This window comes from Peromyscus leucopus, unplaced genomic scaffold (genome assembly GCF_004664715.2).
Source record: "Peromyscus leucopus breed LL Stock unplaced genomic scaffold, UCI_PerLeu_2.1 scaffold_1377, whole genome shotgun sequence".
Lineage (NCBI taxonomy): Eukaryota > Metazoa > Chordata > Mammalia > Rodentia > Cricetidae > Peromyscus > Peromyscus leucopus.
Window position 1 is genome coordinate 68,503 of NW_023504531.1, and position 18,658 is coordinate 87,160.

The 18,658-nt window shown below is 49.2% G+C and overlaps 1 pseudogene; it reads left to right on the plus strand.

The window, feature by feature from the left end:
- The first annotated feature begins 1,645 nt into the window (after positions 1-1,645).
- On the plus strand, positions 1,646-17,606 carry LOC114688464 (annotated as a pseudogene).
- The last annotated feature ends 1,052 nt before the right edge of the window (positions 17,607-18,658 follow it).

An 18,658-nucleotide genomic window follows, 5' to 3' on the forward strand; every position in this document is an offset into this window, starting at 1 on the left:
AAAAAAAAAAAAAAATCAGTTTGAAGACATTGAATTTTAGGATCACAGCAGAGGCAGCCTGGGACAGAAGGTGCCAAGGGAAAGAGCGACTAGGAAAGGTGACGGAGAAAGGTGCTCATTTTGGTGAGCTGGAGCACCAACTCTATAATATACTTTATCCAGAGATGTCATGAACCCAATATACCATTAAATGAAAGGTTTCTGGTGCTTTTTTTTTTTTTTTTTTTTTTCAAAGCCACTTAACTAATGAAGAGAAGAGGCCCAGGGAGAGGTGATTTTTCTCCAAGGTCATACAAGTGTATCATACAACACCCCCCCCAATAGCCTTGATCCAGGAATCAGGAACCCAGGCATATCCGCTGGGGGGTGGGGGTGCTGCCTGGATACAGCGGCCCCTCACTGGGCAGCTGGGCTATGTATACTCTGGCTCAACCCCAACAGCCTCAGGGAAGTCACCAGGAGCCTTTAAACAACAACCCACTGGGACAGGAACAGACGGACAACCCAGGCCAATTAGGAACCAGAAAAATCTCTAAGAGAGTGAACACCCAGAGCAGGGCGGGGGAGCATGGGGTTAGCTGTGGCAGCCCAGCTTGCTGCGAGCCTCACAGTCAAAACCTTCCTAAAACAACCCCTTGGCGGCCTTGGAGCATAATTTAATCTTCCTTTGATGACTCCAGATCTCAGCCTGCCTCAGGCCACTCGGAGAACATCAATAATTGCCGAGTCCAGGTGGTAAGCGAAGAGGAGGGGCTGGAAAAGGGGTCATCAGCTGACCCTGCCCTGTGGTAGAGGGAGGAAGAACTGGCAGGTACTTCGGCAGGGGGATCCCGGCCCTCGCTTGGGGGCTGGATGCCACCTTTAAGAAGGGGGCCCAGGAGGAGGAGAATGGGAGACCTCTAGCAGACAAAACAGTGGACCCCAAGTGGGCCCCTCTCTGGCCCCCTAGAGCAGGTGGGATAGGACATCTCCCAGGGGTCCCAGGAAATAGAAACAGCCAGCCAAAAACAAGCTAGTCGTGATTTAAAAGACACACCAGGTTAAGCCACTTTGCTAAGGAAGAAGCAATACAGTGCCCTGCGGAGTTCATAGAACACTGATTCAAACCAGAAGTGGCAGTGCACACTTGTAATCCCGGCACTCAATGGGAGCCTAAGCGGGGAGAACTGCCGTGAGCTGAAGGCCAGCTTGAACTATGTAGTGAGATCCTGTCTCAAAAACTGGAAGAGGGGAGGGAGGTGGAAAGAGGAGAGGGAGAAAGAAAAAAGGGAAAGGAGAGAAGGGGGAAGGGAGAGAGAGAGAGAGAGAGAGAGAGAGAGCTTAAGGACAGAAATGAGCTTGAAGCCGCACCTCTGACCTAGTTCCTGGCTGAGGACCCTAAGCAAGTTACTTAACTTCTCGGTTTCCTGACGATGCCAGGCTAACAGTAGGACTGACCATGAGTGTCCATCAAGCTTCAAGTTGGCTGCTAGACCGTGTCTTAGATATAAGTCTGTGGGAGAAAAGACTAGAACATGACACAGAACTCACTGCCCAGTTGGCTCTTGGGTGAGATTGAATGTACTTATTTGATTTGTGTTGGCTTGTTAGATTTTCTGTTTTATACAAGAAATGCACATTATTAGATAATTAAACCATACCCAGAGAAATAAACAAAGCCATAGGGGCTGCAGTTGGTCCCCGGAAAGAAGCAGCTGGAAGAAGGTGAGTGAGTCCATGGGTAGATGGAAGAACGGTCACTTGTGTCTGAGACTCAGACAAGAATGGCCCTGGTTTTTCCAGGAGGCCAAGGCATGGCATCTCTGAGACCATAAGGACCAGTGCTTGGGACTTTCTGTCTGGGTGTGCTCTAACACTCTCCATGCAGCCACTCAGGAGACACTGGGCAGGAAAAGACAGTGCGTTGCAGGAATACTGCCTCTCTCACTGGTTGTTCTCAGCTCCAAGTCCTCTGACTATCAACTCAGAGGGGCCCTGGACCCTCAGACCAAAATCCCTTCCCAGATTCTCTCTCAGGAAGGGCGGCCTGGGCCACTCAGCCTTTTGCCCAGCCAGCAGCCCTCTAGGCTCAGCCACACTCCATTCCCCAGCTCTGTCTCCACCCCCACCAGCCTTGGCTGAGGCAGCCCTTGGGCTTGGTGGGTGCACAGCATTCTCGCTGCCGCCTGCCCGCCGGATGTTAATCCTCCAAACAAAGTCAAACATTAGCCCAGGAGACAGCTTATGCCTTATATAAGGCCCCCTGGGGGAGACGCAAACAGCCTGTTAGAGCTGAGCTGTCCTACCAGAGCGGCCGGCTGCCGGACCCTGGGACAGAGCACGGGCCACCACCACATCCACCTCCAGCCCCACTGGATCCAGCCCCAGCCACCAGGTGAGACGGGATTGAAGGCCCCCAAGTCTAGCACCCAAGAACACCCCAAAGCCAGGCCCTGCTTCCTCACTGTGACTAGTCAAACCCCTAGTGCCTTCGGTAACCTGCTTGGACTCTTCTGATACTCCCGCTTGGGGGACTCACCCCAGGGAACAGCAAGGAGGCTTTGAACTTGGGGAGGTCCTTTCCACCCCACACAGAGCAATACACTAATGTGTATTATTCTTCCCCTCACCCACCTCCAGCCTGTGCAACCAACATCCAAGTCTGATCTCTTGGTTCCCACTCTGTGGCCTGTGCAGCCCCATGCATGCACACCTATAACATATAAGCATAGGGCCATATGCCTGCATTCACACAGCCTTCATGCTGCATTTTAAATGTATGCATACTGTAGATATCTGCTCCCACACATCTGTGTGTGTGAGTGTGTATGTGTGTGTGTGTGTGTGTGTGTGTGTGTATGTGTTTATACTTTTGGTATTTCACGTCCCTTCATGCAGCTGGGTACATTCTCATGCATCCACACACCAGAGCCCCCACATCTTTACACATACACACACACAGACACAGCTCCATACACATGCTCATACATGAAACTAGATACATCTTCGTGCATGTGGTTCTATGTTGCTCCACAGGCCTATATCACGCACACACACACACACACACACACACACACACACACACACACACACACCCCTCTTGGCCTGATGCCTTGCCTACAGCTTTGGTTTGTCTTGCCTGGTGCCATGACCTTCTCCGAGATTCTGGACCGTGTTGGAAGCATGGGCCCCTTCCAGTACCTGCATGTGACCTTGCTGGCCCTCCCAGTCCTCGGAATAGCCAACCACAACTTGCTACAGATCTTCACAGCCACCACCCCTGCCCACCACTGTCGCCCGCCACCCAACGCCTCAATAGGGCCCTGGGTGCTCCCCTTGGATCCAAATGGGAAGCCTGAGAAGTGTCTCCGTTTCATGCATCTGCCCAATGCCAGTCTTCCCAATGATACCCAGGCGGCCACTGAGCCGTGCTTGGATGGCTGGATCTACAACGGCACCAGAGACACCATTGTGACAGAGGTATGTCTGGCACCCTCGCTCCCCCACCTTATCTTAGGTAGTCCCATACACCCTACAGCACTTGTGGATAGAAAGAGAAGCAGGGAGCCTAGACTTCCTGGGATTGGAGGACAGAGGACTGGGCAAAAAGGAAGGATCCCAGTACTAATGAAGAGGAGCTGAGTGGTTTGGTTCTGTCATGCTCAGAGCCCAAGCATTCCTTCAGCAATCCATGGGGGCATTGTTCTTTAGCTGGCATGGTACTAAGTTCCAGGGATTCAGAAAACGTACAGTCCCTGCTCCTGGTGGGGTGTTATAACCTTGTTGGATAGCAACAGTGGGCGAAAACACCACATGAAGTAGTGTAAAATGGCTTGTTACCTCATGCTATGCCGTGACCTTGGACTGTGACCTACCACCATTGGACTGGTTATAGGGACAGGAAAGGGTGGGCATTGCAGGAAGCCCTTCTAAAGACGCAGCCCTGGAGCTGAGACTGGAACACCAGGCAAGGGTTAACCAGACTAGGAGGGAGAAGAGGAACATTCCATCCTGTGTAAAGCATTGCGTCGGGGGAGGGGGGTGTAGAAAAGGGATTTCGAGGAGCAGAGGTTGAAAGACTCCTGAGAAGATCCAGGGACTGTCAGTCGCCCACACAGGTACTATGGCTTCACTTCCCAGTCATCCTTCTTGGAGGAGCTGATTCTCTCACTAGAGTTAAATCAAACTAGAACTAAAACTAGAGTTTAATCAAATCCTTCAATGAACTGACAGGCCAGGCAGGAGACTGACAGGAGGAAGAGAGGAAACAGGAATGGTGTTTACTGAATGTCAACTGACTGCCAGGCATAGATGGGTGCTTTGCAGATACTGTCTATTGCTGCTGAGGGTGAGGCCCTCCGTCCTGGGGGAGGAAGTGATTGGTCTGTGCAGTGTGCACGATCAGTTTCAAGGCTGCATTTTAAAGCAAAATGGCCCTAAGTACAAAGTACAATGGATGAGTTAGCCGTAAATTCCAGGGAGGCTTAATAAAGGGACACCCTGTGAGCCCCACAAGTGCAGGATCCAAACATTGCTTCACTAGAAGACCTTTGCCTTGTAAATACACTCCCAGGTAGCCACTCTGTGAGTCTGGGCTTTCTGAAATCCTAAGGAAGGCAATGTCTTTAGCTCCATTTCACAGATGAGAAATGGAGGCTCAGCCCTGACTTTCTTCTGTAGGCAGAGGTAGGATTTGAATCCAAGACCATCTACACGGTCTATATAATTATTCTACAGAAAGCATTTGTAATACGCCAGACACTATTCTAAACACCTTGCAAATGTTAACACTTTTGATCACATCTATTATTTTTCTGCTCTGTGTCAATCATAGCATTCAGATGATATAGCATCAAGTATCCAGAACATTGGGCACATTGGTGTTATGATGCAGAATGCTGAGGCCACAGAGTCAAAGAAGACACTAGTCTTCCAGGTGCTTACCTTTAGAAGGTACACAGATGCACGCACCTGGGGGTCCAGTAGTTTGATGGAATCTGCATGGATTCACTGCTGTGTCCCAGCACCTGGAATAATGCCTGGAACAGAGGAGGGGCTCTGAGGAGTAAATATTTGTGGAAGGAATAAATAAATGTTCCATAATCTTAAGATTCTAAAAACCCAATGGAGAGGTTTCTAACCAGCACAGGGGCCAGGAGGTCCTGTTGGAGTCAGTCACGCTTGCTCTGAATGTAAAAGAGAAGTAAGAGGTAAGGAGTGAGCCCAAATGGGCAGTACACCCCAGATACGAGGCACAGAATGCCAAATGCAAAGTCACAGATGCACAGACTGAAGAACAGACAAGAACAGTGAGGCATGGAGGCTGTTGGACATGGGACAGGAGAGGAGAGCAGGGTGGCCTGGTGTGGTCACTAAGCCAAACCTGTGGCCTCTGTAACAAGGAAGCAGGAGCCATAGGATGTGGTAGTCTTTAAGAAGGAGTGTGGCAGGCTCAGGTCGCCATCTGAGGAGCCTCACTCTGCAGGACAGAGAGTGGCTTGCAGGGAGGGCTTTTGTCTACCAGCTGGGAAAGCTAGTCGTGAGCTGCATAGGACTCTGGGATGGAGGTGACACATAGATGGAATGGTGGGTTTAGAAACTAGAAGAGGATAGGGAATTGGAATCTGAGGGCCTGGTGGCTGAACAGATGTGGGAGAGAAGAGCAGATAGGAAATCAAAGACATGCCCATAAGTTTCCCAGCGTATGAGTGAAAGAAGGAGAAAATGAAGAAAGAAAGAGCAGGCTTACAAGGAGTAATGAGATGGCCTAATCACGAACACGGTGTGTGAGTTCACAGGAGCCAGATGGATAGAGGTGTGTGCATGGATTCATTTCATCCTCACAGCCCTCGGAGTTTAGCACCTTGATTATCCTGTTTGCAAAGATGAGGAAGTTGGAAAACAGGTCCCTAGTCGAGGCACAACATTCACATAGGGCAGAGTGGAGAACTCAAGTCCCTGAGGTAGGGCTCTAGAGACCACGCTCCTTAAGGTTGCACAGAACCTGACCCGGAGTTTATGAGACAGACTGTCCACCCTTCATCCCACTGAGAGAACTGGGTTGTCTGACTCGTCCACAGATGCCCCACCCCACCCTGGAGGAGCTCCTCCAGGACACGGACAGTATCTCTCCCACCTTTATCTGTCATCACAGGACTAGGTATGCAGTAGGTGTTTAAGCAATGCTAAATACAGGATAAGTTCCTCCTGCAGAGGCACTGCTGACCACTGGGGAACAGCTTCCTCTCGAGGTCATTCCTCAGGTGGGCTTCCAGGAGCCATGCCAAAGGCAGACAGGGCCTCATACACAGTCAAGCATCAGTTCACCTTTGTGCCAGCCAAATTTCCAGTCACCATTACATTCCTTGAGATGATGTGAGTCTGCACAATGTAGGAGATCAGCAGTCTCAGGGGGCTGCACCCTTGTCCATGTCAGACCTCATTTAGCTCTACATTAAGCTCTAATTCCCTGGGGACACAGCCATGACAAGCCCACAAGAAGGTTCTCCTACCTTGCCCAGCCACTGGAACATTAATGGCCAAACCCAACAACCAGAACAAACACAAGCGCCGTGGTCTTCTGTTCATTCAGCCATGGCAAATACAAGCGCCATCTGCTTGGGTGGGTAGAATTTCTGCCTCCCATGTGATAGAGGCAATCAGGACTTTTCAGAAGGAGCTTTAATGAGGACATTAAGAGGAAACAAAGACCTTTCTTTTATGCCTGGAAAGCTCGGGAGCCTGGGTGTTGATCCCTAGGTTCCCAGGAGTATAACTCACAGCCACATACACTGACTCAGCCCACAGCCCCCTGGACCTGGGACCAGCCTCAAGTGAGCAAAGTGCGCCTTTCAAAGGCCCCTGGGCTTCCTCCTGGCTTTGTACCCTCCTGTCCTGATTCCAGGGCCACAAGAAGTTCATGATCTGTACCCCAGGCAAAACTCTTGCAGGGTCGTTGGTCAACCACCTCTGACCTCCTGGTCCTCATCACCAAACCCCCAGACTACCCAGATTCAGGACACTTATCAGTCTGTCTCTTGGGTTCAGTCCCATTCCTGCTCCACATCCCCACTGGCTGCCCTCAACCCTGCTTCAAGCACTCTCTGCTTCAACCTCTTCCTCAGCCTCCTGAGCAGAGTGGCCCTTCTCTTTCCTCCCGACCACCTTCCTGCTGTTCTAGGCCAGGCAGGAAGACAAGGCAGAAGTTTCTGTCATTTCCTTCCAGAGCCAGCTCCTTGGGGCTTAGTTATGCTACCAGACTGGGAAAAGAAATGCAGTGCAGGACTAGGTTATGGAGAGCAAGAAGTCTGTGTAGAACTCACAGGAGCTGATGGGAATTACAAGCCCAGGCCATACCCAGGGCGGGAGAGAAGCACCACAAAAGGCTTCCTCCAATGAGCACATTACCTTTCCCTCTCTGAGCCTCAACAGTAAAAATATGTATGATAGCCCTGCCCTGTTTATTCATTCATCCATTATGCATTAAACAAACTCTAAGATGTATTATAACCAACTATTCTGTTAGTTTCCAGGGATAAAAAGTCAAGTGAGATGTCCTCTGCCCTCAGCAAGGCTACAGAATACAGGAGAGGAAAAACAAAGACGTGAGTGGCTAGGAGGCTTCATAGCATGTACCCTGTTGGCAGTAATTTGCCCTCCCAGCAGTAAAATCAGAGCTGCAGAGACAAGGGCAACCTTACCTTCACTGGGAGTCACAGTTCCCAGACATTCATCCACCTCACAAGCATGAATTGACCACCTAGAGAAGCCCCTGATATTCAGAAAAGATTATCAAAGGACAGGCAACACCCCTGACTAAGTAAGGGAATCAAGGAACCATTCGTTTTCATTGACTCAGAGTAAAACCTGATTAAATCCAAGGATTACACAATCCTCTGGAGTCCCAGTCAAAGAAAGCACAGAAACCACTCCAGATGTCATGAATATTCAAGCCTTCTGCTGCAGGTTTTACCAGGACCTTCTTGAGGGCTTTGCACTGGGAGCTTTCCACAGGGAGTTCCATCGAAAGCTTCCAAAATGCTAAAATCTTCCTCTTTCAGAAACTCGGTATACCTTTAAAAACACATCCCATTTGCTCCACACCCGTTCCTTCGTCTATTCTCGATCCCTTTCCCATCATCACCTATAAGGCCAATAGATGTTTCACACAAAGCCAAATCACACAGTTTATTCATTTCTAGCAAATTCCCCAAATCGGGTAGCTTAAAACAACAAAGATTTTTATTATCTCACAGATCTGGAGACTAGAAGTCCAAACCCCACAACATTAGTATGTTCTCCACAAAGGCCCTACAAAGAATCATTGATGTCTCTTCTAGCTTCAGGTGGCTGCTGACAGCCTTGGCACTGCTTGGCTTGTGGGTCCCAGTCTAAGCTCCGCCTCCATCCTGTCCTGTCTGTGCATGTCTCTACCCTTCCTACAAGGGTCCACCCTACCCAGGACGGCCTCACTGTAACTCAGCTAATTATACTTAACTTGATTTCCAGTCTAGAAGGCTAGAACTGTGTCTTTTGAGGGGACACAGTCAACTCCTAATGGCTGCAGGTCTCAGACCTGGGCCCTACAGTTTGTGTTGTTCTGTAGGGTGGTCACAGCCACATTTTTCTCATTGCTTCTCATGAGCTTCATTACTCATGAAATCTCTGAAAGAAATTTACAGTGTGACTGAAGTTTGCTTTTTTTTTTCTTTTTAAAGTTTTAACCACAGAGTACTTCTTTTGAGCTTCTAAACATCACTAAAGAATGACTCCAGTGGATGTCATATAGTTTTGAAGCTTTCTCTCCTCACTACATAGAGTTGTGTGCTAGATACTGCCCATCCCACCACACACACATCTCACAAAGGAGGCAGTTTTCCTCATAGAATTTGGAATGTAAACCTCTCATGCAGATGTGGAGGGTGATACAAATTCCATTTTCATCTACAACGTTTTGTTGCTGTAATGAAAGCCTCAGCAATAAGTCATGGCTTGACTATTATTATTAATAAAGAAGTGTTTCTTCTGTAAGAGTTCTAACAAAAAAAAAAATAGCATTCCAGACTGATGGTTAGATCTGCAGGGCCATCCAGGGACCCAGACTGACAGCAACTCAGTACTTGCTCCCAGGGTTGCTGCTCCTCAGTACTTGCCTCCCGGGGTTGTTGCTATTGTCACTATTCTCACCCATAAGAAAAGTGAAAACATGTATGCATGTATGCCCAGGCCAAGGAGTCCCTCTTAAGCCAATAGTTAGAGATGCCACATGTGTCTTCTCATTCAACTTTCTTATCAATAACAACATGGCTCCCCTCAGCTACAGCATCACACAGGGGGTGTGCTTTTTGCTGCAAAGGAAGAAGGTGAAGTAATTTATGTGAGCAGTAGGTCTTTTCTTTAGATTTTCCTAAACGGCTTAAGACAGCATGTCATAAAATACCAGAACTCTCTCTAAACACCTCCCACCCCACGACCACCATGCTTCTCTCCCTACGCCCTCACTTCCTCCCATATTCCGTTTCCTCCATTGCCGCCACACCATACCATGTAGATCCCCTTCCCTGTTAGAAATGTCTACCAGGATTACTGGATATGTTGGCTCACCTGGAGCTAGCTGGAAGATCTGGAGTCCTCATCCACCCCCATCCCGCCTCACTTCCAGAAGAGAAAGGTAGAAAATAACTCCTTGGGCTCCCCCCACACTTTATTTATGAAATGCTCTTAGGAGGCATTTCTAGGGAACATTCTTCACTTCATTACACAAGTAATTTGGGATGTCTGGAGCAAAGAATGTGTGCTGGGATTAGCAGGAGATTAGAGCAGACAGGTTGACCAGGCCAAAGCATAGCCAGCCTTATAAACCTCTCAGCAGGGGAGTGAGTGTCCTTACCTAGCCAAGAACAGGGAGCCAGGGAATATTTAGCAAAATAGAAACCTAAAAGCCAATTCTGTCATGGGAAAGGAGTGGGGAAGACTTGTCATGCACTTGTCGCAGTAACCTGCTCTGAGCCTGTTTCCTCACCTGTAAAATAGGAACATACAACATGGATGCTGTGAGGCTTAAAGAAATTAAAGTATAGAAAATTTTTAACTTATGACAGTGCCTGGTACAGGGGGCCCTCAGCAAACATCAGCTGTTACTATGCGTTCAGAGGCAAGATGGCGAGGCCTATACTAAGGCAATTGTAATGAAAATAGAGGGCCTGGAGGATAGGCTCAGCAGTTAATGGCACTTGTTGCTCTTGCAGGGGACCTACTTTCTGTTTCTGGCATCTACATGGCAGTTCACAACCATCCATCCATAACTCCAGTCTGAGAGACTCTGATATCCTCATCTGACCTCTGGAGGCATCAGCCACACACAGTGCACTTACACATACACAGGCAAAACACTCAATATACACAAAAGAAATAAATCTAAAAAATAGAAAGATCCAGTTTCAAAAACAAATGCAGCCGGGTGTGGTGGCACACTCTTTTAATCCAAGCACTAGGTAGGCAGAAGCAGGCCAGTCTCTGTGAGCTGCTCTATAAAATGAGTTCCAGGACAGCCAGAGCTATGTAGAGAAACCCTGTCTCAAATGACTGTGGGGTAGAGTATCTGCAAACACCAGAGCCAGCAGAGTTTTGATCTGAGTGAGGCAAGAAGTCCGGTTCAACATGACTCAGTAACTTGTGTGATGCCAGGTAGTTCATTTTAGGCATATTTAAGTATAGTACAATTTTGGAAAAGTTTTCGTGACAATTAGCTCAATCTTGTATGCACAATAAAGCTTAAGGCATCACTGCATCAAAACTCTTAGTGATCTCTTCCATAAAGATGGGTTCTAGAGATTGGCTGAGAAACAATGCTCACAATAAGGGTCCAAGACAGTGGTTCTCAACATTCCTAATGTTGCAACCCTTTAACATAGTTCCTCATATTGTGGTGACCCCCAACCATAAAATTATTTCATTGTTACTTCATAATGGTAATTTTGCACTGTTATGAATCATAATGTAAATACCTGATATGCAGGATATCTGATATGCAGTTCCACAGGGTGAGAACCACTGGTCTAGGAAGAATGCTTATTTTTAAGCGTAAGAGTCTAGGGGAAGCCAGGTGTGGTGGCACATGCCTTTATTCCCAGCATCTGGGAGGCAGAGGCAGGTGGATCTCTGAGTTCAAGCCCAGCCTGGTCTACAAATCGAGTTCCAGGACAGCCAGGGCTACACAGAGAAAACCCTGTCTCAAAAAAGGAAAGAAAGGAAGGAAGGAAGGAAGGAAGGAAGGAAGGAAGGAAGGAAGAAAGAAAGAAAGAAAGAAAGAAAGAAAGAAAGAAAAGAAAGAAAGAAAGAAAGAAAAGAAAGAAAGAAAGAAAGAGGGAAATGTCTGGGGGAATCAGGTGTGACCTGGCCCTACAGATAGCACAGGTCACCAGGCTATTAATTACATACATTCCCAGCCTTCTAAATGGAAAACAAATTATACCTGTCTCCCTTTGAAGAGACAACCGTGTGTGTTTAACATTCCTGGTTTCCCTAGTGCATATCTGTGAGCATGAAGATATCATATTCTCTGCGGGGCAGGAGAGAGAGGAAGGAGTCAAAAAAGTGGACACCAACATGCTCTCTTATATGTGGGTTTCTTAGGAGTATAGAATCATATTTGTCAGAGGCCAGGGATTGAGGAGATTGGTGTGGAGTGGGCACAGGAAAGCTACTCATCAATGGATACACAGCTGTAGGTGAATGGAAAGAATAAGTTTGAGTTCTGTTTGCACAGCAGGGTGATTATAGTCCTCATAATGGATTGAATATCAAAACAGTTGAAAGGAGAAACTTTAAATGTATCACCACAAAAAAAAACATAAAGCAGGAAAAGTTAAGGACAGGTTTCCATAGCACGATTTATTCTTTGCATGTATATTGAAAACATGGCAGTGTTATCCACATGTGTGATATAATTAGGATTCTTCGATTCAAAGCCATGTAAATTTCAAAAATAAATATTTTTAAAAGCCAGGTCTGCCATTCGGTGTGCAAGGAACCTTACAAAGAGTGGAATGACAAGTCCTGTTAAGTCTGGAATGTTCGTGGGCTGTCATCCAGGTAGTGTTTTCAAGTATGACACAGACTCCAATGATCTGAAGGCCAGAGGAGAGGCTGGGCTGCAGAAATCGGTTTGGGGAAAGAGCCTTAGCTGAAGAGCAGGATCCAGAGGGGGCCCTGGAGAAGCTAGCAGGATGGGGCAGGGAGAAAGAAGTGGAGAAGGTGGGGGTAAGAAGCAAGAGGAGAGCCCGATGGAGGGGAGCCCAGGGGTAAGTCAGGTCAGAACACAGAAGGTCTGTAGCGTGGCGACAAAGAAGCCGTGAGCGGCTTGGTGAGCACAGCTTCCGTGTGTTGGTCAGGGCAGAACTGAGAAATGAGCGAAGAGGTTGGGTGGCAACAAGGATTCTTGTTGGAGAGAACTGGAAAGTGTATAGGGAAGACTGATGGAGAAGAGTTGGGAGAGAAAGAGAGGAGGAGAGAGAGAGAGAGAGAAAGAGGAGAGAGGGAGAGACCAAGAGAGTAGACCTTAAGAGGAGGAGAGGTGAGGTCAAGGATGCAGGTGGGAGGAACCAGCCTTGGAAATGTGGGGGAAATGAGGAGGCAGATTGGGAGCTGCAGAGCACAGATGGACTTTCAGTGGAAGAGGCTGAGGACAGAGCTCAATGGGGCAGCTGAGCAGACTCTGTAAACCACACAACAGGTCACACACACTTGAGAGATGCTATCATCAAGCGATCATGGGCCAAAGGCCTAAGGAGCCCCCACAGGCAGAAAGCATTGGTGCTTGGGAGCCAAAAACCAGGCTCAGGGAAGCCAAGGCATCTGAGCGCATGCATGCGTGCCCACACGCACGCGTGCGCACGCACGTGAAGGTGCAGGCTTAGCATGGCTTGAGGGTACTGGACTGTGTTGAACTGGCATGGCCCTACCTTGCTCTTGTGCAGTGGGACTTGGTGTGCAGCTCCAACAAACTGAAGGAGATGGCCCAGTCGATCTTCATGGCAGGCATACTGATTGGAGGCCTGTGTTTGGAGAGCTGTCAGACAGGTGAGGCTGGGGAGCGCATTCCTGTACATCCCCCCTAACTCTGTTACGCCCACGTACCCCGAAGAAGCCAAAGCTGGGAGAGGTGAGAAGGATGACCCTCCCTGGGCAGACACCATTCCCTTGTCCCAAAGTCCTCTCAACCCAGGCTTTCAGACACAGTAGTGTGGTTACATAGTGTAAAGCCAGGCAGATGGATTACTCGGAGATACGTGGTCTTTTGACCTCTGCTCGGTCAGCTAAGCAGAGGCAGAGGAAATAACTCATTAACTCAGCGCTCCTACTGCAAACTTGTTGAAAAACAGCAATTACCAGCAAGGCTCTGTCTGGTGAGAGAAGTTCTATGCTCCACCTGGTCTTTGGGTGAGGACTGGGGGTTGGCCTTCAGCCCTTTGCCCCAAAGCCTGCACAGTCACTCACTCTGGCGATCAGACGCAGTGGCTAACCTGGCCCTCCTCTCTTCTGAGCTGCAGGTTTGGCCGAAAGCCTATCCTGACCTGGAGCTACCTCATGCTGGCAGCCAGCGGCTCAGGCGCTGCCTTCAGCCCCAGCCTCCCCGTCTACATGATCTTCCGATTCCTGTGTGGCTGCAGCATCTCAGGCATTTCTCTGAGCACCGTTATCTTGAGTGAGCCACAGTGGGGGCCTGAGCAGCAAGGCTTTGGGGAGCACCAGCCAAAGGCTGAGAGAGTGGGTTTGACTCGACCAGAGGCCTACCTTTGATTTCTTAAGACCCTTCTGAATTTCACAACAATCACAAACGTAATGACAGCAGCTATGGAGCTATAGGACTTGCCTTGGGTCTGAGTCCTCTGCTAGGCCTATGATCCTATTCAGTGCATACGCAGAAGTGAATGAACGATACTATATCTGCTGTACAGATGATGAAGTTGAGGTGCAAAGCAAGGGAAGTTACTTGCCAGTGGGGAGGCATATTAAGACTGAACTGGGGCAGAGAGAGGCCCAGACTTGAGTCCTATGTCCTTGAGTTTCAGGCAATATCTGCAAAATGATGATAATTGAATCCTTTAGATCAGATGAAGTCAGGTAGCTCCTGGGAGCAGAAGCTGATACCACTTCACAGGGAGGTGCCTAAGGCCTGACAAGACCCTAATCTAGTCCTTGGGCTCCTTTCACAGATGTGGAATGGGTACCCACCTCGATGCGGGCCATCTCATCAACATTAATTGGGTACTGCTACACCATTGGCCAATTCATTCTGTCGGGCCTGGCCTATGTCATTCCTCAGTGGCGCTGGCTACAGTTAACTGTGTCTGTTCCCTTCTTCATCTTCTCCCTGTTATCCTGGTATGTGGCCCTCTTCTGTTCTCCTCTCTACCCAATTCCACAAGGGACAAATAAGGGATCCATGCCTAATCTAGCTATCCAACTCCACCTGTCCCCGTTCCTTGCACCAGAGTCAAGGAAGGCCTTCCAGGGTGGAGGAGTTACATGTACTGAGGCGTACTGGAAGAGAGATCAGGTGTTGGGGCACTGGAAGCTACCTGAGCTGAAGAAGGGGCATGAGTTGAGATAGGCAAGAGGGGGCTGGTCATCATGAGCACAGAAATCCAGGGTAAGCCTCAACTTTACATGGAAGAGGATGGAAAGGCACAGAAAGTGTCTGTGGGCTGGCAGCCTACCAAATTTCTGTCTGGGTAGGGGGAAGCCCAGAAATACAGCCCACATGTGAGGCGAGAACAGAAGGAAGGGATATGCGGCTAGAGGATGCTAGGGAAGAAATCTGAAAGACATTTTGAAGGAAGTAGCTACAGAATTGGGAGAGCTCCAGATGTAAAGCACAAAAGAATATCACAGTGGAGCCTCAGCCTGGAAATCTATGAGAACTGAGGTGGTCTGCTGGAGATGCAGAGAGGCAGAGATTCAGATCAGCCTGTTGAATGCCAGTTCACACGGGAAGACAGAAACCAGCCTGCATAACTCGCTGCCGAAAGCCAAGTACTGGAAGTCACAAGCTTTCCGAGGAGACTGTGAAACCGTGGAGTAACTATTTATAAATTATGCGTAATCCCATCCTGGACATTAATGAGTGTTGTCTCTGGCCCTTGTCAATCTCCTTTTGATGGGAGCATTATTGTCCTATCCAAGATGAGAAAATGAGGCTCGGGGAAAGTTACACGGAGAAGTACAGACTCGAGATGGAACTGCAACTTGGAATGAACATAGAAGTGTCAGAGATGGACAGCAATCTGAAAGGGAGGGGGTAGGACTAGAGAGTGGGGGCAGAAACATGCACAACTGGGTGGGAGCAGTCCGAGTCGGGAGACCAAGGGGGCAGATGGTCAGCAGAGTGCAGGTGACGCTCAGTGCCTTTACCCGTGGCTTGGGGCAGGCTCACCCGTCTGAGCCTCAAGGCTTTTCTAGTAAGATGGGGGTGGCGCTGCTGATTACCCTAAGTTTTGTGGGGCTAACCTACAGGAAGGCTTGCTGAGTGGGAGCCGTTGATGTGTTATTCTCAGGAGACAAGGCTGGAGCCTGGGCCGCATGAAGCATGAGAGGAACTCCTTCACAGTCTTGGTGAGGGCAGGCTCACAGGACTGTCAAGGTAGAAACGAAGCTATAAGTCCGTGAGAACAGACTCAGAAAGTTGGGATCAGGGGTCTGAAGCCAGGTATCAGCCTCCACCTCCAAAGGCCCTGAAGGAATCCAGACCAAGGATGGTTAGGGAAGTAGAGGTAAATGACCTCCAGCTGTGCAGCCTCAGGTATCATCCCCTCCCCAGGCTCCACCTACCTTAGTCTAGTCCTTGGGACTCTTAGCTAAGGAAGACATCCAGCAACAGCCCCAACCTAGGTTGGGAGCATTGGAAGGCGGTTTTAGAAGTGCGGGGACAGAATGCTGGAATTTGTGCTAGCTAGAGGCAGCCCAGGTACAAGATGCCATGTGAAATTCCATAGAAAGTGCACGAGGCACCTGAGGATTCTGGGCCTCCTATCCCATGGCCCTGGATGCAGACATCTCAAAAGGGACTCTGAATCCGGAACATTATGTTTTGACTCTGGCCCCCAGGTGGGTACCAGAGTCCATTCGTGGCTGGTTTGTCTGGAAAGTTCTCAAAGGCCCTGAAGACACTCAAGCGGGTGGCTACCTTCAATGGCAGAAGGAGGAGGGGGAAAAGCTCACCACTGAGGTAGGTGAGGAGGGACTGCAGTTGGGGCAGGACCATGTGTCTGCCTCTCTTGCTCTGTTTCCTTGGCTTACAGCTGTCTTCCATCTGCATTGAATCCTCTGGAAGAACTTAGACTTGAAACCTCCTTCCCTCCCACCAGCTAGACCCACTAACAGCACCCCCTCCTTCTCCTATGTTTCAAGGAGCTGAAGTTCAACCTGCAGAAGGACATCACCTCAGCCAAGGTCAAATACGGCTTATCTGACTTGCTCCGGGTATCCATCCTGCGCCGTGTGACCTTCTGTCTCTCCCTGGCCTGGTAACCTGCCCACCTCACCCTACCCACACCCTGCACAGGGGTGATGAACAAGGAGGTGTCCATCAGGGCAAAGGCTAGGGTACCATTCAAGAAAATCAAAGGAATACCTCCTGGGGGCACCAAGCCCAGCTTCCATCCCAGAAGTCCCATATTCAGCTGAGAGTGTCTGCTTCCCTCTGAGGTCGCACTGCCCCACACAGGGCAGGTGCTCTAGACCCTTCAGTACACCTCCTGGTGACAGAACTTTCTCCACAGTCTGCCTCTCTGCCCCTGGAAGCCTAGCCTTGCCCTCTGGAGCCACACAGAGCAGAGCTACACCTGCAGCTGCAGACTTTCAGGAAGCAATTATATATTCATCCAAATTTCCTCTTCTGACTGATCCTACAATCGTCCCCAAAGTCCTTTTGTGACCTACTAGCTGTGAGACATTTTCCATCCTAGTCTTCCCCAGGATCAAATTTGTCCCCACTTTGCCGTAATTCTGAGAGAGGAGGAAGAATTATGTTCACACGGTTCACAGCTTGACTTTCACCTCTGCCTCTCTGGATGTTCCACTTTACTGAACAAAAACAGATCATTTCCCTGCCTTCTAGTCTCTGAGAGTCCCTCCAGTCATGTTATTCTATGGAGCCAATCTTGGGCACCTTCACCATGAACACCTAGACCATGACCATGCAAGACATGACCAATCAATCCCAGCACTTTTTCCTTGAGTTAGACACAACCTCATAAAACTCAACTGTACCAAGCAGACTGTATCAATCAGCTATAGATAGCACAATAAGCAAAACTATTTATCATCCTATAACCCATGGACAGCTATGGGAAGAGATCTTAGCTTGGCTACAGATGCTGACCAATGCCTCTCTGTCTCTCAGGTTTTCTACTGGTTTTGCCTACTACAGTTTGGCTATGGGGGTAGAAGAATTTGGAGTCAACATCTACATACTCCAGGTCATCTTTGGTGGGGTCGATATCCCAGCCAAGTTCATCATCATCCTCTCCATAAGTTATCTAGGCGGCGCATCACCCAAGGCTTCTCCTGCTCCTGGCAGGAGGGCCATCTTGGCCTCATCTTTGTGTCTTCAGGTGAGAGGTTGAGGCTACCCTAGGACCTTTTGGAAGAGTCTGATACAGGCTGGAAAGTGAATTCCAGCTTTGTTAGCCCTCCTCCAATTCACTGTGCTGGCCTTAAACAGATCCCCACTTTTTGTGGGGCTCAGGTTACTCTTCTAGAAAACAATCAATTGGCCAACATAAAAAGCATTAGGAGTAGCAGATGGGTTATTACTCACCTTTTCATATGAACTTCCGGGCAACCAAGCACAAAGGGAGACAAAGTCTGCTAAGGAGTGAAAACATTCGGGTGCTCATGAACACCGAGGCCCATCCTCCAACCCCTTCCCATGCAGAAATGCCGCTCGTGAGAACAACACTGGCTGTATTTGGAAAGGATGCCTGTCTGGCTCCTTCAGCTGCCTCTCCTCTACACGAGTGAACTCTACCCCACAGTCCTCAGGTAGGCAATGCACGCGGGTCAGGGGCCAACAGATGAACTGTAGCATCCTCCTCCCGTCCTCTACCCAGGGGTCCCAGGATTCTTTTAAAAGCCTCTGCTCAGGCTGCCATCCTTCTCTGACCCCTCCCAGGCAAACAGGTATGGGTGTTAGTAACGTGTGGGCTCGAGTGGGAAGTATGATAGCTCCACTGGTGAAAATCACGGGTGAAGTGCAGCCCTTCATCCTAATGTCATCTTTGGGACCATGGCCCTGTTGGAGGCAGCGCTGCTTCTTCCTGCTTGAGACCCTCAACCGGCCCTTGCCCGAGACTATCGAGGACATTCAGGACTGGTGAGTTCTCTGCCTCTGGCCCCCAGGACCCCTCTTGAGCAAACAGGCCAGAGCTCCAGGCTTTTCCTAAGCTCTATGTCTCTAGGCACAGTCAAGTCAAGAAGCAAGCAGGAGCCAGAGGCAGAAAAGGCATCCCAGACAATCCCTCTGAAGACTGGTGGATCGGACCCAAGCTGAGAACAGAATCTTCTTTCCTGCCCTCCAGAGACTGATCCAAGCAGGACCTTCCAGGGCTCCTCAAGCACCTTGGGGCTTGGGGAGACCCTGGGTGGGCCCATACTCTTAGAACAAGACTTCTGAGAG